Consider the following 22019-nt stretch of genomic DNA (forward strand, 5'->3'; position numbering starts at 1 on the left):
GGGAATGAGAGTTCAATGGCTTAAAAATAATGAAAAGAGTGTGAAGAAAACAACTTCTGCCAGGATGAAAGAATAGCAGGAGATTTAAGTGCTAGGTTGTGTTTACATAAAAGCACAGAAAGAACACAGCTCCCAGTATTGCAGCTGTTTGAAAACTGCCACTTGTAAAGGGAAAACCTTGTTAAATATGGCCACACAGAGCAAAAAAATCTTTACCTGTTCATCATAATCACACACACACACAAAAATTTAAAAGACTTGTTATAATGCATTGAAATGCTCAGTTGATATTGGTTTCAAAGAAGGAATACAAAACATAAACCAAAAGGTTTTTATAAAGAGAGGGTGGGAATGTGTTTGCCATATCCACATTTTCCCTTGGCAGTGGAATGCCATAAACCCCTCTGGGATAGAAATTCTAATATCCCAAATAACTCCTCAGGGGAGAGCAGCACTGCTGGGCTGAGCCCTGGGTCACTGGAACTCAGGGACACAAACTCCTGGAGCTGGGGCTGTCCCTGGACCCTGCCCAGGGAGGTAAACCTGACTGCAGGTACCTTCTTTGGCCCCAAATCCTGATTCCTGACAGGAACAGATCAAATACATTAGAAATGCTAATGATCACAGAAACCATGAAGAGCCAAAGTCTTTAAAACCATTTAAGTCATTTCAGTTCCATACAGAACTGAATAGAGATGGAATATTAAAAACTCCCCATTCCTTCTGCAGTTTTATGGATTGATCTGGATGGGACCATTTCTTCTGCAAGGGCTGGAGGAGCAGAGCACAGCTGCTGGAGCTGCTCTGTGCTCACAGGGGCTCCAGCCCCACCGCCCATGCAGGCAGGGACCCCCAGGCTGTGTTTTTCCAGAACTAGCAGAGCTCCCCTGGAGGAGCTGAGGCCAGCAGCTGTGCCCAGGGGAAGGCAAGGCAGGGCATGGTGCCAGTGGACCACATCCCACCCCAGATCCAGCAAACAGCATTTACCCAGCCCAGGGACACGAGGACATGGCAAAGTGTCCTTTGAGCCACAAGCTTTGAGGGTGGGGATTCTCAGTGGGTTTTTTTCCCATTTAAGTGTCCGGGTGAGGCTCTGTCCCACCATCCCAGGAATCCTTCTCTCCCCAGCACTCCCCACACACAAACCCCGCTGGTTCCTCTCTTTATCACCCATCTTCTCTGCTTTTTGCTACATTTTTTGGCATTTGGTTCAATGCTGCCTGTTTCCCCAAAGATCTCCAGTTTCTGTGGCAATGCATCTCCATCTGGCAGCTCTGCCTCTGACCTCTCACTGCTCCTACAGCACCCTGGGTCCTTCATTACACCCCACTCCTGGTTTTGGGGCTCATCCACCTCTACCACCTTGAATATCAACCTTCATTCAGTAACTACAAAAAGAAATCAGAAATGGCTTGGCTGCCTCAAATCACAGCACAAGAAAAAGCACCCAGCTTCATAATTTAGCTTTATGTAATTAAGATTCCCAATCACTATTTTTAAAGGATGTTACCAAATATTGTTAAGAGCTTATAAAATATACTGAATTTAAGTAACCTCCAGTGAGAACTCAGTGGGGCAATCAGAATAATTAAAAGTGAGGGAATAATGTTGGAAACCAAACCAGCACCTATGAAAAGCATGGTTGGGTAAGTGATGGGTGGTGTCACAGGGCTGAAGAGAGATGAACCTCTGAGAAACCTGAACCAGCTTCCTGAAGCTGACTCCTCCTTAATTACAACAAAGCCACAGCAAGGAAAAAAAAAGGAAAATAAAAAGTTACAGGAGAAAGTTTTCATAGAGAAAAACCTCATTGTATGAGAAGGAAAATCTAGCAATGTGTGCTGGACTGAGGGGCTGGGGAAGCAGAGGAGGCTGCTGGCAGCTCAGCCCAGTCTGGTGGCAGATGGGAGAGTGGAAGCTCATGACAGACGAGATGGATGCAGCTCCTGGCTGGGAGCTCTGCTTGCACCGTGTGAGAGACTGACATCCCAGCCAAGGATGGGCAGGAAAAAACACTTGGTAAGGGGGGAAAAGGAAAAAACCACTCAGCATGGGAGAAAATGACTTTAATGGAATTTGGTCATTGCTCTCTGCTCGTTCAAAAACTTTGATACCCATCCCAAGGAACTCTCAGCAAATGAGCTTCTGTACAAAACTGGCTGACATCAAGAGAAGCCCCAAACCAACTCCCTCACACCATTTTTACTCCAAATGTTCAGGGGGTTGCAGCACGATGCAGGGAGGCACTGGGGGCACTTTGTGTACCCAGAGCACCTTGTTAGGAATAAGGGAATGGGGCAGGGGACAGGCAGGAGACAGAGCTGTCCCCTGGCTCTCTGGGAACACCAGGATCATCAATTCACAGTGAGGAACTGAAGGAGTGCTCCACAGCACATCTCCATGCCCCGCACATCAGCCCAGTCTCTCTGCACTCACTCCTTCCAAACACACTTTTACATCACCACCAGGACATCACCCAGGCACCCCAGCACTCCCTCTCCATCATTTTACATTTAAAAAAGAAGTGGCAGCATAGGGATGAGGGATTTGCTGCTACAAAGAGCCTACAGGAGAGCAGAGCCCTGCAAGCAGCTGTGCCCGTCTCCCCAGGTGCTGCCCCTGTGAATTCTTTGTGTCAGGACATTTTTTCCATAAAACTTCCACTCTGTTCCTTCCCCTCAGTGCTGTACATAAATATACATCTATTCCCCCATATGTATGCATGAATTCCCCAGTGCTGCTGACTCAAAGGCAGCCCCATCATTTACCAAAGGAATCATTTTATGGAACAAGTTGTGAGGAGCTTAAACTGGTGGAGTGGCTCAGTTTCAGTTCTGGAGTTTTTCAATTCCATATGCTCTTAATAACTGCATTTCCACACCAGCTGATATTTGATTGCTGCAACTCATTTGCAAACATGATTAAAAATTCAGCCAAGATTAATCTCTATTTTTCACTCAGCTACCTTCAAACAAAATCACCTACAGCCATGTGTAATCAACCCACACTAAAAAGCTTAGAAATGGGGGAAAAAACACGAGGAAAAGGTAAAGTTATTAAAATTTGAATTATTTCTTTTCTACAAAGTTTTGAGATAGTGCCCTTTAACTTTGGATGTGGCAGCTCCTCTGCCTCTGCTCCACCTGAGGTGAATAAATAATGGTCAGTTATTTGACAGCCCTTTAGGAACAGCCCACGAAATGCAGAAAAAAGATGTTACAGGACAACAGCAAGCCTCCATCCCACAGACACAAAAGAGAATTTCCTTGCAGTCTGTATTGCAGAGGCTGTGCTGTGTTTGAAATCACTCCAGGGAATATTGGGGCAGCCAAATTCCCTGGGCAGTGCAGGCAGAGGCAGCAGGGGTGGGATGGCCTGGGCAGGAAGGGGCAGGGCCCTAAAGGGAGCAGAGCCTGGAACAGAGGCTGGCAGAGTTAAAGGAATAAAGCAGGGATTTATTAAAGGCCTTTAAAAGATGCACCTTGGGCAGTGCAAGAGTCATGGCTCCAACCAGGATGGACCCCAGATGGACAATGGTCATGAGTTTTCACACTTATAAGTTTTGGTCCATTCCCATACTGGGGTTAATTGTCCAGTTCCAGCTCAGGTGATGCAGTCCCACCCTCCCAGGTTGCTCTCCTCCATCCCCTGTTGTTTTACACTTTTTGGGGCTGAAGCTGCAGTGGTGTCCTTGGTTCTGGGCTGGGAAAGGATTGTTCAGTGTGACTGAGCTGTGAGAGCTGCTGGCACTTTCTGTGGAGCTCAGAGTCACACACTGAGTGAGTGCAGAATCTGGAAATGTGAAAGCTCAGACTGAAGGCATCAGCCCCACCCTCAGAGCTGTCCTGCTGCAGGAAGGTGAGTTCTTGTTTGAAAAGGTCCAGAATTGTCTCAGACTGATGAACACAGCGTGCAGGGGTCTGAGGGCAGCTCAGGGGAGCTCCTTCAGTGGCCCAGCAGCACCTGCAGGGCACCCAGGCAGCCCCAGGCTGCTCTGCCAGCGAGGGGAATGGGAAATACATTCCTTTTCCTTTGGACATGAAGTGAACATGATGTTGTTTCAGAAGGGATCAGGATCAGAGAGGTGCAGCACGGGGAAGATGAGATGTGACTCCCTGACTTATTGAGGCTGGAATATCCTATTGATTCCCCTTTCATCACAGACAGCCCATCTGTGCTCAGCTGAGCCTGGGTCAAAGCATCTGCAAGCGTTTCATTATTCAGACAAGTTAACCTACTTAAACAAAGCCATGATCAGCCCTGGCAGGGTGATTTGAGACGACACAAATCCTCCAAACACCGAGCAAACAATGACAAAAAGCAGACCCTGCTGGTAATAAGTGTGCAGCATCAAAAGCCTTTCAGCAGCAGCCACCATTTATTATAAATTATTTGTTCCAGCATCTCCTAATGTGGATGGGAACACATCAGCAGCAATTGTTGCCTGGGAGCTGGGAGCTGCTACGTCTCCCAGTTGAAGGCTCAGAGCTGTGGAGCAGAGCCTGGGATGATGAATTGCAGCCTGCCAGGGATGGCCCAGCTCTTGTGGAGTCTCCCAGACACTTCAGGACTCACACACCCCACTGTGACCTGCAGAGCAGAGGGGGAACCGCCCGGCTCACTGGTTCTGACTAAACTCAGGAAGGAAAAGGAATTGCTGTTTCCAGGGGAAAAAATTAATTTACAAGTCTGTTCTATAGATATGTTCAAAAGTACAAGAATAAGTTGAAAATTTTCAGCTTAATCCAAATATTTTATGATAATTTTGACTTTTTTCAATATAGAAAAGAATATCCATTGAAAGATCATTTCAAAACAAACTTATGATGCTGTTTTCCCATATATCTGCAACACTCCCTTTAATCTGTGACTAATCACAACAAAATAAAATAAAAAATGAAATAGGTGTTCCATGAAACACCCAAATTCTGGAAAAAGTGAGAGTCTGGCTAGAAAAAGGTCTTTAATAAGCTCTGATGTACTGAGTAAAAATCACCTTTTCACAGCCAACTAAGCCAGCAACTTGTCAAGAGGATGAATTTGTAGGAATATGAAAGCTTCCAAAGAGAACTGAAGCAAGACATCCAGAAAATGCCCCTAAACCCTGCTTACAAATTCCATGGTGGAATCCCAGAGCAAATATTGATGGGCAAGAGACAGATTTGGGGTTCTGGGATGAAATGGGCATTCAGACAGAAACCAATTAAGGTTTGCAGAGTTGAGATAAAAGTTTTGTCACTACTGAACTCAGATATAAAAATGCAGAAAGTGATAATGGCTTACTTTAATGTAATAAAGAGCATAAAGTTTCCTACTAATTGAGCAGGAAGAGCAATTAACCTCGTGGTGCATGGATACGTCAGCCTGATTTATTTGTAAATTAGGTAATTAGGATGCTTTAGGTTTTATACAGCCTGGCTTTCCCAGGAGTCTTGCAGAGGGCAGAATCTTGAGGAATTTTAAGTTCACTGATACTACACAAGTTTGAGGCACACCTTATGTGAGCCAGAAAAATAACACACACTAATTAGTGCAGCTTGCAAATGCACAGGACAACCTGGAATTGCAGAGCTTTTCCTGGGGAAGGTGTGCCTTTAATGCAGTTGTTTTTTCAATACACACTATTTCTCCTGCTGAAAGGAAGTTCTATTCAGTGAAAGGAAAAGCCAAGCACAGCAAAGCTGATGGACAAACCAACTCCAGCTCAGCCTTGTTCCACCTGGGCAAAATGGGCAGGTACAAAGAAATCCAAAGCTCTGTGAAAGAGGAGCATTGCCCTGCAAGCCTGCTGTGGTGCACGGGCACAGAGCTGCCCTGGCATCCTCTCTGCCCTGCTGGACTGCTCCTTTGCATGGGAATAGGCAGGAGCACCAGGAAGAATAATTCACTGCTACTTTCTGATTGTTTGCACAAGTTATGTGCCTCAGAATAGCTCAGAGCGTGCAAGAAAATGATTTAAAGGCCATAGATTTAAAGGCCACAGGGGAATGGTTTAATCTGAGTACCAGTCTTCATATTTCACTTAAATATAATCACTTAGTATCTGACTCTGATAGCTAAGGTGACTTTTTTCCTCCCTTATCCAACTCAATGGACAGGTCCCCTGGGTATTTTCATGCTCCCAGGTGCCTTTGTTAATTGGGTAATTCACGTGCTGTTGTTGCTCCTGCACCACAAAAGCATTTAAACACTGGAACATTGCTGCAGGACCTGCTTCTGAAAACGCCAGCTACTAACCAGAGATCTGAGCAGCAAGAAAACCACTGGCCAACTGGAGTTAAACACAAAGCCTGTTAAATCTGTATAAAAAGTAAATTTTATGTAAATTTAAGTTGTTTAAATAGAGAATTTCCTGCATGGAGAAGCTGAGTCTCTGCCTCACTGCAGCAGCCCCAGCCCAGGGGACCCTCCCTGGGGCTCAGGCCAGCCTGGAGCCCTGGGATGCTGCTGGGAGGCACTGGGCACTGCTCCTGCTCAGCAGCACGTCCTCCAGCATCTCATCCCTGTCCAGATTTCCTGCAGCAGGCCCCAGCCAGCAGATCTGCATGTGAGAGCTCCCAGATCACTGCTTTCCTGACAAATGGAACAGCAGATAACTTGCTAAATATAGAGGAGGCACTGGTGTGGTACAGAGCAGCCTGCCACACGCTCCTGTAAAAATTTCCATGGCACAGGGATGATGTGAGGGAAGAATTATGTCCAGCATTGTGCTGGATTTGTTGGTGCAGTTATCTCTGCATGGTCAGCTGAGGGAAATGAGGTGAAATTTTAGCTCCCCATCACCCAGCAAGATCCTTGTCCCTTTGAATCCCAAAACTTGCAGGAGATGAGCTGACTGATTTCCCAGCTTTTGAACTGGCAGTGCTCCTGAGGCAGGCCAGGAGAAGAGAGAAATTGGTTTAATACAGAGAAGTTTCTGAGAGAGAATGGACAAAAAAAGGCAATGTCACTGCCACAAGCTGGCAGAGTGCTGCTTTAACATGGCACCTAATCCCAGGGGTCAGGTAAATCTGCTGTTCTACCAGAAAACCCATTAGCAGAGACATCCCCTCAGTCCATCCACAGAGAGGGTTAATGAGCTTCCTTAATTAGCTACAATGGAGAGGGGATTCTGGAATTTCATATTTTAGCTCTGCAGTCACACAAGACCTTACCACCCTCGGGGCATTGTCTTTAACAAGAGCCAGCAGTGTGAATAAATCCACAAGCACAGGCTCCAGCAGGGTCAGAGCAGAGCCAGCGGGTTTGGGAGGCACCATTTACAGTCTGCAGCCCCAGCTTTGCCAGAATTCACCCTCCTCACATCCCTGTCAGCTCTGAACTGCCCTCCGCGGGCTCCTGCCCCCAGCCCGGCAGGGGCTCCATGCCCAGGTGCCAGCAGGACACTGCTGGGTGTGGAAAAGCTTCTGCTGGGTGCTGGGAGAGGGCAAACATCCCTCTGTCCTGCCACAGGGCTGGGCAGGAGGATGTGGATCCTCACAGAAACCAAGCAAAGCTGCCCCAGCCCGTGGGGTCAGCAGCAGGACAAAGGTGCAGAGCTGGCAATCCTCCTGCTTCACCCTGCCCTGCTCCACCTCTCCTCAGGAGGGAGAAACTCTCATTCAGTATGGAAGAACCCCAGTTTGAAAGAGTTTTCCACAGTTCAGAGTGCATCCTCTGCTGTCCCACAGTCACTGGAGTTTCTGATCAGTTTTGACCCAGATCCTGCACTGATGTTTCTCACCTTCAAAAGAAAGGAGATCTGAGAGTGGTCGAGCACCTCTGCAAATTGAGTGAATTCTTAACTGCTGCCTTGGCCAGGGCTCAGGCACCCTCCTGCTTCTGAGGGAGGGAGACGGAGGAACTCTTTTGTAATATGGAGGCAAAAGGATTTTCTTTTCACAAAATTACACAATAAATAAAATAAAGGGCAGAGTGTGATGCAGAAAAAAAATCCTGCTGAAGGTGAAGCATATGGAGAAGTTGTAAACAGAGAAGAACAGGAAGGAAGGATTTGTGTTAACTCAGGTTCTGGTAGTATCAGGTGGAAAAAACCCTCAAAACTCAACAAGTGTGAGATAGAAACTTGATTTGTAACTAAACCCATATCAACCTAGGCCTGCCTATTCTCTGCTCCATTTGAGGCAGCATTTCACATTCCCCTTGAACCTCTCAATTCTTCCTACAGTGAGCAGAGGGGGAATGCAGAGTCAGCCTGGCCACCAAACTGCCAGCACAGGAATAAAGATAAGTTTGGGTTCTTTAGCACTTTGCAGTGCTGAAATGATGAAAAATGCAATGCCATAATGCAGCATCTAGTTGGGTGTAATTGCTTTGACTAAGTCTAGAAAGAAATTCATTTACTCCAAATTAAATTACTCCGAGGACTTTAGAGGAGTATTTTTAGCTGGGAGCTGTTGAGTCCCAGTGCCTCTGTCAGTCTGGAGTGGGGGCACAGGGAAGGCTCAGCCCTGGGACTGCCTTGGTAACAGGAACTGCAGCAGGCAGCATTTACCCCAGAAACCCCAAAGCCAACCTCCTGCACCAGCATCCCAGCCACTGGCAGGGCTTTCAGGAACATTTTACAAGATTTTCAGTGTGTGAGTGAGTGAAGTGTTCCATGAGCCAGGCACAAAGAGGAGAGTTTGTCAGGCTGCAGATTCAGAGATTTCATCAGTACATTTTATTATTATTTTATTATTTTGCTATTAGTTAAAACCTCCTGCTACAAGTACCTGCTTCAGAGCCCTTTTCCTGTGAATAACAAAAAAAATAACAAAAAAATAACAGACAGGTTGGACTCCATCTTGAAGGTCTCTTCCAACCTTGTGGTTCTGTACAAGATCTCAGCTCAGTATGGGCCCCGAGTTCAGGGACAGGTTGCTGTGAGAAAAGCAAGAGACTGCCAGCAACCAGCCTCAAGTGGCTTTTTCTCCCAAGCTTGCCAGGAAGTTTGAAGTTTGCTGTCTTCTAATCTCATTTATTAGTGATTTTTGACATATTGCTTGAGTGGGCAACAGTTAACCAGAAGGTCTTTCCTTTGATCAACAACCAGAGCCGTGGTATGCTGAATCAAAAATGTGAAAATATATTCCAAAGCCTTCATAAATAACAAGGAAAAAGCCAAACCAACCACAAAAAAACCCCAAACAGAAACCACTTCTGCCTTCTTCAGAACAAGCTGTGCAAAAATCCAAAAGAGTCAGTAATTGATGCAGGAAATCTAATCCTCTCTGGGCCTCCTTTGTGTATGTATTGTATTTGTGCACACAGAATATGGAAGTTATTCTGCTGTTAAGGAGTATTAGCAAATTTATAGAAAAAGAGATCCAAAAGTCTGACACAAAAATAAATTCTTAGAAGTTTCCAAAAATGATGTGATCTCATGGGAAAAAGCAGCCAGCCCAGCTCTGCATCCCCAAAGCTGTCCCAAAGCAGCAATAACATGACAAAACAGCAGCAGGGATGGCCACTGCTTCCCTCTGCTCCTCTGAATGAATGGCTGATGGCCTTGAGGGGTTTTCTGGTACACTTCATCAATTCTTATCATATTTAATTCACTTTCTCTCAAGAGAGCTGCGGGGAGAAGTGGTGATAGCTCAGCAGATAATTCCCCCAAGTAAGAAAACAACATTTCTCTCCACGCCAGGCTGTGTTTAGGGGAACATCCCGAGCTTGGGCACAGCCAGGCTCAGAGGAACACACACCAGAGATCCCAGGGCTTGTTCTGAGTGTGGGATCTTCAGGAGCTTGTGGGATGGGGTAAAAAGTTATTCCTGATCCTGTCCTGCCAGGACCCCTGAGCAGCTGACAGGGCCACAACGTGTCTGAGATGTTTGATTGCCAGAAGGTGACGATGGCCTGGATGCCTCAGGAAGAGTGAAAGCATGGCAGGGAGATGTCCACAGGAGAAAGAATTGCTGCCCTCATTCCCAGAGACCACCTGCCGGAGCATGTGCTTGCTAATGAAAGATTTAATGAGATTTATTGATTATAAAATATATCTATTATTAGAAATTAGATTGGAAGGAGCTAATTCTGATCAATAGAGTTAATTCTGATCCATATCTCATCCATATAGTTAATTCTGAACCGTATAGCAAATTCTGAACCACAAAGCAAATTCTGATCCATATCTCATCCATAGAGCTAATTCTGTTCCATAGTGCTAATTCTGATCCATATCTCATCCATATATTTAATTCTGAGCCATATCTCATCCATATGGCATGATCCATGTATCAGGAAAAACACCCTGATACAACACAGAGATAAATCAGAAGCAATAAAAAATACAATAAAAACACCCTAAAACTGGAGGGGATTTTTGTGTAAACCACATCAGCCTGAGCTTTTGTTCAGCTCTGACCAGCCTGCCTTAACTTTGCTCCCTCTCCAAGGAACCTGGCTGCTTCCTCCTCATCCTGCAGGGTGCTGTGCTGGAGTCTGGGTGAATTCCCACAGGGAGCTGAGCAAACAAAAATCTCCTCACAGCGAGGGCTGAGCAGAGCAGGCGCCACAACTTGCACAGAAATCAAGAGAATCACAGAGCACAGCAAATTCCAGCAAGGTCAAAAAGCATTAGCAAACTTCAGAGGAGCTTCTGTGCTTGCAGCTGGCAGCATTCCCCCTCCATCCCTGCTCCTTGATGTGCCCACCACCCTCTGCTCCTGCTGCTGAGCCCCTCTGAAGTTTGCCTTCCACAAACACTCTCGTGGCAAAGGTGGATACCAGAGCTGTTGCATTGGCTGTTTCTCTGTGCAAATGGGCTTTGAGAAACATTTAGAGCCACTCTCTAGCCCCTAGCACCTCCTTCTTCTTCAATAACTCTCTGAAATATAACTCTCTTTTAATTAAGGTCTCAGCCTTTGCTTCTTGCTTTCATCATGTCTCAGTCTGCTGCTTAAAACTAAATCCTGTTCTTGTCCTACAAAGATGCACAGGCCCTAAAGGAAAGGCTGTAATGATGAACAAAAAGTACTTAATGCTGTATTAGCAATTAGATTAAAACTCAGCAGAACTTTGCAGAAGCAACAGCTAAGTGTGTTACTGTAAATTAATCTTTTACACAGCCATGAACTCAGAGCAGGGCTGCTCCCTGCAGCAGAAGTGCATTCCTCACCCTTGCAGGATCAAGCACAGTGACTGAAGGAATATAAATATTTAGAGAGTTGGAAGAGCCTCAAGGCAGCCTGGACTCCTGCCTTCATTTGTGAAGGTACAATTCCTGTCCAGCCACACCAGAACCGTTCCAAAGTGAATATCTGTACAATTCCTGAAAGTTTCTGCACTACTGGAGCAAACGCCTCAAAATGCCAAATTCCAGCTGCTTTCCACCCCAGCATGTGCAAACACTCCATTGCTGTTTGAGAAAGCCATCCCTTATTTACTGAGAGTTTCAAGCAGGAGGGTGGAAGGGCCACAAAGCTGCCTGGCAGCTCTCACAGGTCCTGCTTGCTCCAGGATGAGTTCCACGAGCCTGTCACAGAGAGGAGAGTTTGTCTGGCTGGCTGCAGAGTCAGAGATTTCATAGATTTCTGTAATTGCAGTAATGAGTGTGAGCTGGTGTGGTGTTCTGGGGCCACACCAGGGACAGTGCCCTACATGTGGGCTCTGTTCCTCAGGATCTGCTTGTCTGCTGGCTGACAGCCAAAAGGAACACATCAAGGCTTTTCCAATTGCAAAAATTGTGTGCCAAGCTCTGGAGATTTCAGAAAGTTGTGCCTTTTTTACCAGATATCGCAGACTAATGCAAAGACTGATGTTCCTGGATGTGTATTTCTCTTCCTTCCTTTGGGAACTTGCCACCTCAAAAAACAAACCAAAGGGAGAAAGTGAGGCACATCTTCTGAAAATGGCAAAATAAAATCATTAGAGATGGGAAGGCCACCCCTGAAAATCCAGATTTCTGGTGCTGGTGAGTCCTCTGCAGTGTCACAGGAGCAGAGCTCAGCTGGAATCCTGAACTCTGGGCAACAACTGTACTCCATGAGACTTGATTCAAACATAGAGCAGGGGAATGCCCTTCAGGGGCAGGGAAAGGAGACACAACTCAGCACAGAGCGAGGAAAGCATGGAGAAAATCCCAGCTCATCACCAGCTTGCTGATGGGGCAATAAACCACCCTGGAACGAGGGAGGGAGCACAGGCAGTGACCTTGGAGAAGGGCGAGGCTGGAGGCAGCAGCAGCTGTCTGGTGGCTGTGCTGGGACAGAGCTGAGATTCATGGAGCAGAGGGGAGGCTCCACTGCTGCAGGATTGGCTTTTCAGGTGTAACCAACCTGCCAGGCCCTGCTTTAACTGGGCCCATTAAACTCCATCTCAGCCCAGGCTGCTCACACCTCTGAAAATTCTTATTAAACCCTGGATTTCTCAGGGGCAGACAGTGAATTAAAAAACACTCAGTTCAGCTCTGAGGCCAGGAGCAGGCAGGGAGCACTGACCACCAGCGCTTCACCAGGCTCAGCTCTCAGAGCAGGAATTTGAAGCTGCAGGGATGAGCAGGCAGAAGAGCACTGCCCTTCCTCACCCCAGCCCTCAGACAAACCTCAGACCTGGGAACCCAATCCATCCTCACCCAGGAATTCTTGCAGCTGGGGGTGATGGCAAACTCTTTGTGTCAGGCACAAACATCACATCTTCCAGACAAAGTCAGAAGTACACAAACTCACTGGATGAACACACTCCATCATCATCATCATCATCATCATCATCATCATCATCATCATCATCATCATCATCATCATCATGGTGCTTTGTCTTTGGTACCTGGCTAACTGACCCAGTCCTGACTGTATTTTAATTTTTAATGTGCTAGCAATATTAAAATCCTAAACAGAGTCCTGTAAATCTATTTAGAAGCATAAGGAAACTATTTCCAAGTCAGTAGGATTGAATAAAGAATGGAAGAATAGAGCATGCATTGATTTTCTATGTCAGAAATGAAGCAATTTTGCATTTCTTTTACTCGAGGTTCTACTGTTCTGTGCCAGCACTAATTAAATCTAATGTTTTCTGAGCACTGAAATGATGTTGCCTCATAGAGAGGTAACAACATCAAATTGATGGGCAGAGCCATTAATGGCCAATTGGTCACATTAATGTAGCTCAGACTCTTCCTTGCATAAGCTTTTCATCAGAATTTACACTTTTGTTGAATGTTTTTAAAAACAGGCTACTCAATGGACAGGAGTTAAGTCTTTTGCAACTCCAGAATTAGGAACTGCAGGAAAAGAAACTGAAAATTGTTTGGAGGTTTAAAATGAAATTAAAATAAAAATAATTCACAGGACATAAAAAGTTAATGGAGCTGGACTTGTTCTCCTTTGCTCCTCCAGGAGGGATAAAGGCACCCCAAAGCTGGGTCTGGCTGTGCTGCCCCTGGCCAGGGCTGTTCACATCCCAGAGCAGCAGGAGCTGCCAGGCTCAGCATTGCAAAGTTCCAAGGAGTGGAACTCCAAGAGTGGAGGGGAAAGAGCCAATTTCACCGAGTTCATCCATCTGAGGAACATCTGCACTTGTTAGTCTCCCAGCTGAGATGCCTTAAATTAAAAAACCTGGCATGAAGGGTTACTTGCAGAAAAGAAAGCCTTGAATTTAACCACAATTATTTCAACTGGCTATCTGTTCTTTTAGCTCCTTTAATAAAAACACAAATCCAGAGAGAGCAGGATCAGGATTTGTATTCATTACTTCTCTTCTTGATTGAGGGTAAGAAAAATAATGAAATGTGAGAATTTGCCACATGACAAAAAAAAAAAAAATATTCCCACTTGGGTTTTATTAATAGCCCGTACCAACCCCCTGGAGGTGTGATCAGAAGGATCAGATCACTTTTAATTAGTTGTGAGCTGGTCTGTGGGTAAGAAACCTTCCTGCCTTTCCTTGGGCACAGCTCTCCCTGCTGAGGGAAGCCTGTGGGGCACTGGGTGTGAGAGGATAGAGCCTGAGCTAAGAACTGGGGCTGAAAGGCTTCTGAGTGTGTGTCAGACAGCCAAGAGAGCTGAGGAGTGAAGAGAAAATCAGCACCTGCTTTTACAGAGGGGTTACACAGTGTGGGAATGGGTCTCATTTCCTTTTACAGAGGGGTTACACAGTGTGGGAATGGGTCTCATTTCCTTTTACAGAGGGGTTACACAGTATGGGAATGGGTCTCATTTCCCTTTAATCCTTAAAACCTTCAGGAGATCCCATATTCCCACTGCCCACTCTTCCCTTTGACGCCTGTGCCACATCCCACAAAGGAGGATGAGCTTTCCCTTCCAGCCTCCTGCATTTCTACCTTGCCTCACCACCCATCTCATTGAGCCCCATAAAGAGCAACCTCCTGAGGTGACTGGAGGTTAAACTTTGGGGAATCTTCCAGCTCTTTCTGGTTTTATTCACTTTTAAAAAAAATAAAAATCCAAGTTTGCTGCATTGTTGAGGATGTAATTCTGCCTTGGGTCTGGAGGCAGTCATGGCATTTTCTGACTGGCAGTGCAGGATTTTGGTCCTCCAGCAGCACGTTCTCCTCCTGTCTCCTCTGAGGAACAACCTTGAAATTTTTTAACTCCAAAATTAGAATTCTGAACTTGCTCTGGCGCGCCTCAAAAAAAGCTCTGTGTGAAATAGCTGTTCCTTGTCAGGCTCCTAAAATCCCTCGCGGTTAAACGTAATTTTTTAAAGGCTTTATTTGCTATCAAGCACCTGAATCCTGTATATTTCACAAGTTAATGAGCTCGTTTTTGAGGAGAAAATGTAGCTGTTAGGAATATTAACTGAAGTTATGCTTACTGCCGGAGCGTGTGTAGGGTGTGTGTAAAAATCCTGCTTTAATGTCTCATCTTGGAGTAAGTCCCAGAAGAGATTGATTCAATTTCCATTCATTATGGGAGCAAAACTTAAAATTACCCCCGTGCACAGACACTCACTGCTGGCAGCATCCTCAGCGTGGCAGGGACAGCCTCCAGGTGCTCTGGAAGTGGAGGTGGGAATGGGGAGCTCCAGGGTGGGCTCAGGCAGGGACAGCTTCCATTAACCCCTTTCTTGGAAAGGCCACTGAAAGGATAATTCCTGCTTTGTGCTGCCTTGGGAGCCAAAGAACGAGCTCTGAATAAAAACATTATCACTTGAAATGTATTGGTATATTTTATACAATATCAGAATATTGACCCATCACCAGGTTTCATCTCTGCCTTGAAGTCCTTCTCTATCCCTGACCCTTGTGGGGTTGAGGCAACTTCCATAAACCAGAAAAACTGCAGGGACTGGGAAATAAAATAATCTTTAATAGACTTAGTCAGGGACTAAATTCTGCAGCCACAAAGAGACAAAACCAAAGCCTCTTGGAAATGTTTATGAAATGTATCTTGCTAAATTGTGAAATCATGATTGTATGTGGGAACGACTGTGCTCTTGGTTTTAAGGGAGATTTAATAACAAAATAATTTTATGTGGTGATCAACCTATGGGCTCTATCAAATATATATAATATCAAATAAGCATAACTGAAAATACAGTTTCAGCTCAGTTCATGCACCAGAGTGGTGCATGATCAGTGACCAGCTGTGGGAAAGGACCAGAGTCAGGGCTGGCCTCACTAATTATGGGCACCTCTGTGTTCAGAGGTTTATTCAGCCTTTAATGCAGAATATTTGTGCCTCAATCAAATTTACTGCTCAGTGTAATTTCCCACCTTGCCTGTTGCACAGCTACCTCTGTGCCACAGGCTTGGTGGGTCTTTTGGCTAAAGATTCTGAATTTCCAGCTAATGTTATTGTGGTTTTTGGAGAAAGGGGCCCTGAGAGCTCCTCCCCTGGCTGTGACTCTGCTGTCAAAATGCAAAGTGCTGTAAGGGCTGAGCCATGAGAGGAAGCACCACTGCAGTGATGTGAGATTTACAGCAGTGTCAGGGCACATCCCAGCTCAGATTTACTCCTGTGCTGATTTATTTTGTGATAAAGTACTCCTCCTGTTAGTGCCACACAGACTGGGTGTCACTCCTGCTCGGCCAAAGGCTCTGCATGAAGGAGAGAATCTTTGTATAACCCAAAGATTTATCTTCTAAATTCAGTTTTAAATGCCTGACCCCGCTCAGATCACTGACATTTTGTTTTGCCTACTTTATAAAAGCATTTTGCAGAGAGCACAGACATCTCACATGGATGTTCCCAAGGGGCAGACACAATCTGGGTTAAAATGCCCACACCCAGGGTTTAGTCACCCCCATGACCTGGCTATTCCATCTCCACGCTGAATTTCTGCAGTGTGTCACACCTGTGTTCATCCCCTGTTCCTGAGCTCTCCAAACTCTCAGGAAGGAATCACACCTGTGCTGCAAGGCTCAGAATTGCTGGAAACTCCAGCTACACCAAGTGTCTGCAGCAGAGCAGAGCCAGGGCTGCACAGAGCCCCTCCAAACAAGAAACATCCTCTGCCTCATTAAATCATCAGCTGGACACCAGTGTTTGACTCTGAAAGCTTTATTACCCTAAATGCTATTGATTAGCAATAAACCACTGCATTTCCTCATGTACAATGGATCAGTTCCGAGCCCTCACAGCCCTGCAGGACCTGGCAGGTGGCACAGAGGCTGCCCGTTGTCACCAAGCTTCCCTGGGAGCACCTTCCCCCATCCCCAGGATGTCTCTGACAAATCTTTGGTTGAACACCACTTGGTACTTCCACCACATGAGCTGTTACCAACATTTTGGGTGTTTTTCCCACTTATCCCCCAAATTATGAGCTCAGACTCCACACACATCCTTTAATTTCAGCTGGGCTAACCAGGACAGGGAGGAATTCCTGCTCCTGGCTGTGTCTGCTGGTGCCTGGAGAACATCCAGGGTCAGCTCTCCAACAAAGCCCTCCCCATTGTCACCCTCTGCTCGTCACAAACCTCACAGCTGGTTTTGGGGTAGGGAAGGGTGCTTTGTGCTGCTGTATTTTTAGTGCAGTTCATAGAACCAGTTAATATTGGCAGAGTTGCTTCCTCACAGGATTTTTCTGGTTGGCATCAAGTGCTACCACACAGGAGGAAATGTTATCAATCCTGCTATTGACAGGTTGTGAAAGAAGACTAAAGACATGAGAGCCAATTAAGTGATCAAGAATCTCTTAATTGCAAGAGTATTAGGTGGAATCCCAAGTAAAGATAAAGGATTAAGAATTTAACACCACAAGGTCGTTTTCCTTTTATCTTATTTACTTTCTTCAGCCCCAGAGGAGCAATTTGTGTCAGTGGGGTATTGTACATCCTCAGATCCCACCTGGGAGGGGGATTTTAAATAATTTCCTTGCTTCCACTTTATGGGAGGGCAACCATTGTTTGCAGATTTGCTGCAAACACTATGATTACAAAATCCAGACTGTGATTCCAAAACCAAGCAAGGCTAAACCAGCAGTCTCAGGCTGGCAGTGGACAGCTGAATTAAGTGTTCATCTCTTGCATAGCACTGGAGATTATTTCCCAGCACAGTCTATCACAATTACTCCACATCATCATTGCAGTTTGCCAGCACATCAAAATCCCATGCTGTGCTCCAAAAACCATCACCCTGCAAGAGAACCTGCAGCCAGTCTGAACAAGCTTCTCAAGATGCCCTCACTCCATCCTGGGTGGGTTTTGAGCAATAAAAATCTATTTTCCCATCAAGCCTGACATTACATCTCAGGGTAAGGGAGGGTCCTGTGAGCTCCTGGCTTGGGCTGGGCGTGATGGGATGGAGTTATTTGGGCAAGGCTGGATGGGCTTCCTCTGCTTGTGCTGGGAACATCTGGATTGAGCAGCCAGGATGTGTTTTTTGCACATTTTTGTACAAAACAAGCACATTTTTGGCAGCCCAGGCAGGAGTCAGTGACTTTCCAAGCCACTCTGCCCCGTGCATGGCTCTGCCCTGCTCCACTGAGCAGAGCTCATTAACGTGGCTTTGACAGCCAGGAGCACCAGAGGGGCCCAGCCAGGCCCAGAAAGCACAGGTATTATCTGAGACCAGAGCTGGAACAGCAGCTCACAACTTAATGCTTTTGCAAGCTTTTCTTGGACTTCACTGAATGCTTGGGTGCAGGACACGATTGTGGCAATTTTTATTAAGGTTATAAAGAAGCCCTATTGATTTATTATTTAAAAAGTAAATTTCTGAAGAGCATTAAGCCCAGAATTAATTATTAATTAAAATTCTAGTGTGCAAATCAAGCATTCAGACTCTAGGAGACTTCAAACCTTGAGTTTCCATCAGCTTTATCAATTCAGCTACAACGAAGATGGAGTTTATTGATGTCCTAAACACTCAGGAATGTGTCTTTCAATTAATAAATTAGAGGATGAAGTGCTTTATTACCTATCCATGCTGCCTAAGCCCTGAGGGCCTCCTTCCCAACACCTCTGAACCCCAATTCCTACAGGTTCTTCCCTCCCTTTCTTAGGGGATCTCCTTTGCCCCGGGCTGGGGCAGAGGGGAAGGTATAAACCCCAACATCAGCCTGCTGAACACAGGAAGCATTCCTGACAGAAAACAAACAAAAACACAAACACAAGCTGACAGGTTTCCCACTCAGCTCGAGCTACAGATTTGTCTTGTTGGTTTTGTTTTTTTTTTTTTTTTTTTTTTTAAATCTCAAATTTCTGGAGAGCCCACAGAGACATCTTGTGCCTGGATGACACATAGCAAGTCAGCAGTGCAGGAGGGGTCATGCTGGGGATTTTGGAAGGAATTTCCAGTGAGGTGGAGACTTCAGGAGAGGATGAAGTCACCTGTTGCTCTCTGAGCAGGTAATCCCTGACCTTACAGGAAAGTATCAGCACTGAGAGCAGCACAGCTCTGGGTGCTCTGCTCTGCTTGTCTGCCTCTTGTCTTTGCAGTGCTGCAGGTGATGCAGCAGGGAGGACCCAAAAACCTGGCAGGCTCTCTCTGCAGATTATTTTGCTCTTGTCCCTGGGCACTGAAAACCTGCTCTGCACCCAACAATCAAAACCTCTGGGCCAGACCAGGTATTCTCCTTTCAGTGCTGCTGCATGAATGAAGTGTTGTGGATTTAGGAGATGATGTGCCTGGCCAGAAACCTGCCTGGATATTCCAACCTGCACTGGATATTCCAACCTGCACTGGATATTCCAAACCTGCCTGGATATTCCAACCTGCACTGGATATTCCAAACCTGCCCGGATATTCCAACCTGCATTGGATATTCCAAACCTGCCTGGATATTCCAATCTGCCTGGATATTCCAAACCTGCCTGGATATTCCAACCTGCACTGGATATTCCAACCTGCATTGGATATTCCAAACCTGCCTGGATATTCCAATCTGCCTGGATATTCCAAACCTGCCTGGATATTCCAACCTGCACTGGATATTCCAACCTGCATTGGATATTCCAACCTGCCCTGGATATTCCAATCTGCCTGGATATTCCAAACCTGCCTGGATATTCCAAACCTGCCTTGGACATTCCAAACCTGCCCTGGACATTCCAAACCTGCCTGGACATTCCAAACCTGCCCTGGACATTCCAAACCTGCCCTGGACATTCCAACCTGCATTGGATATTCCAACCTGCCTGGATATTCCAAACCTGCCTGGATATTCCAAACCTGCCCTGGACATCCCCAGCCCTGCCCTGAGCATCCCCCCAGCCTGGCAGGCTCAGAGCAGCTCCAGCCACAGCAGTCCCACGCAGGGAGGACTCTGGACTAGCAGGAGACACTTTTCTAAAGCTCAGTGTTGAGCTGCTCCCAGGGAAACAGCTCTGACAGCACTTGCTGCAAGTAGGGCACTCCTGAAATATCCCAGCAGCTACGGCAGGCAAGGTGGGAAACTCACAGCACGACAAGAAGAGGCTCTGAAATGAGGTAAATGAGTATTTTAGGCAAGTAACCAAGGGGAGAGCCGAGTGAGAGCCCAGCAGGCTGCTGTTGTCAGGAGCAACCCCACTTCCCCCACAGGCAGCCGTGCCCCAGGGCCCCCAGCTCCTCTGCTCCCTCCTGTGTGTCCCACTCTCTGCTGGCACCACACACGTTACAGCGTGTGCTGACGTACAGAAAGCGACTTCTGTCCAAAAATGAGATCCCAACATTTACAAATCCAAGAGACATTTCTGAGAACAGGGAGAAGGATGGAAAATAAATTCTCATGGCAGATCCTAGCTCTGTTTAGACCCCAAATTGAAGAGTTTTGGTCTATTCAAGTTCCTCGATTCCCAGTTAACACCCACATACTCCAGTCACAATGAGAGACTGGAACTGTGGACATTCTGTAATCCCCAAGAACCTCCCTCAAACCCAGTGGAACAGCAGATATTAAATTAGCTGACTCCTGCTTACTCCTTCAGCCACATTTGGAGCCACAGCTGACTGTGATGTTCTGTGGTCGATGCATTCCTCTCTGCTGCTTTCCACCTCCTGCACATGGAACAAAAGGCTACAAAGTGCAGACATCAAGGAGAAAAATCCCAGTTCCACTACATTAACCAAAGCTGTCTGCTATTGAAAGCACTGATAGGTAATCTATAAAATAATTTCCACAACCCCACCATAAAAGAATCCCATTGTCAGTGCAATCCAACAATACCAGTGGCTGGAAGGGAATTTATTCTACAATGAAAGTCACTCCACATGAAAAAAACATGTTTTTGTCTTGTAAACCATGTGTTTATGATGTGTGGAGCAGCATCCTTGGAAATCACTGGGCATGAATGAAGGAAGCTTCGATCAAGATGAAAACTTGGGGTGAGAGCACAAAGTTAGATATGAAGACTACAACTGTCTATAAACAAGAGGAACAATGGTAAAACCAAACTTAATCACAGTTTAACAAACAGGCTGGGTGAGGAGCTCAGCCTACTTAACCTCCTGCATTCAGGATAAAATAAGTTTCCAAGCCATCCTCCAAAGCAGGTCCAGTTATTCATTCCTTCTTACAAAACACATCCAGAAATGCAGAACTCAATTCTTTGTCCCTGGTAAAACCCCCAGCTCTCTGCACCTTTCCCCACTGGTGCTCAGCCTCAGGGGTGAGGAGCCAGGCTGGCGGGGCAGAGGCAGCACAGCTGTGCCCCTCACACTCCAGAACAGAGAACACCCAGTGCCAGCTCTGTGCTGCCCAGTTCCCAGCTCAGAGGTGCCCCACAGATTGTTTAGGATGCAGAGCCAGTACAGAACCCCTCCCAGAGAGCTCCAAACCCTGCCCTCCCTTTCTGGTGCTGGTGAACTGGGATTTCCTCTGCATTCTGACAACCTCTTGGATTAAAGGGACTGCAGCACCTTTGTTGCAAAGCTGGCAGCTGATCTTTGTGCTCAAGCCTGTGTCCATCCCCAAAGAGCAGCAGGACCCTGTCCCCACCTCACAGGAATGAGCACCAGGGAAAGAATGAGAGTCAGAGATGAAGGCAGCTGCTCCACCTCATTTCTGCTCCCCTGACCCCCCCCCAGGCCCTGGGCAGGCAAACTGAGGCAGCACAGCCTGGTTCCAGCTGAAGGGAGGTGGGGCTAAGCCCCATCCTGAGCTTTTCCACGCTCTGTCCTTTCCCATCTGCTCTCCTCCTGCCCCTCAGCTCCGGGCAGTGCAGGTTTGGTGGGGCAGGGGCAGCCCTGGAAAAGCAATCACAAGCCCCTCAGCTGACAAATGTGGAGCTTGTGAGGATTTTATTTGGCCAAATCTATTCCATTTCCAGCAAACAGCCAACCCAAGAGGCAGTGCAGTGCAGCAGGCTCAGGAACCCAGCCCTGTGCTTCTCCAGCTGAGGCTCTGCAGAGTCAAACATTAAAATGATTCAAGGCAGAGATAACACAGCTCCAGTCCCTGGCAAAGCCTCCTCAGCTGCTCATCATTCAGCGGATTTTTGAATTCCTGAGCAGGCTAGGAAGCAGCAGTAAAGCTGGTGGTTTATGCCTGGCCCAGCTACAAATGGAAACAAACTATTATTTTCTCTTTCCAAGAACTCATTCAATCGAATCCAATTTTGAAAGCTTTGGAGAATGATTTGAAATATCAGGAATTTTGGGTTCCTTCTGAGCCTTGACACTTCTCAGTGGCTTGGAGGCTACAAATTCAAGTAGAAC

The sequence above is a fragment of the Passer domesticus genome, chromosome 17 (genome assembly GCF_036417665.1).
Source record: "Passer domesticus isolate bPasDom1 chromosome 17, bPasDom1.hap1, whole genome shotgun sequence".
Classification (NCBI taxonomy): Eukaryota; Metazoa; Chordata; class Aves; order Passeriformes; family Passeridae; genus Passer; species Passer domesticus.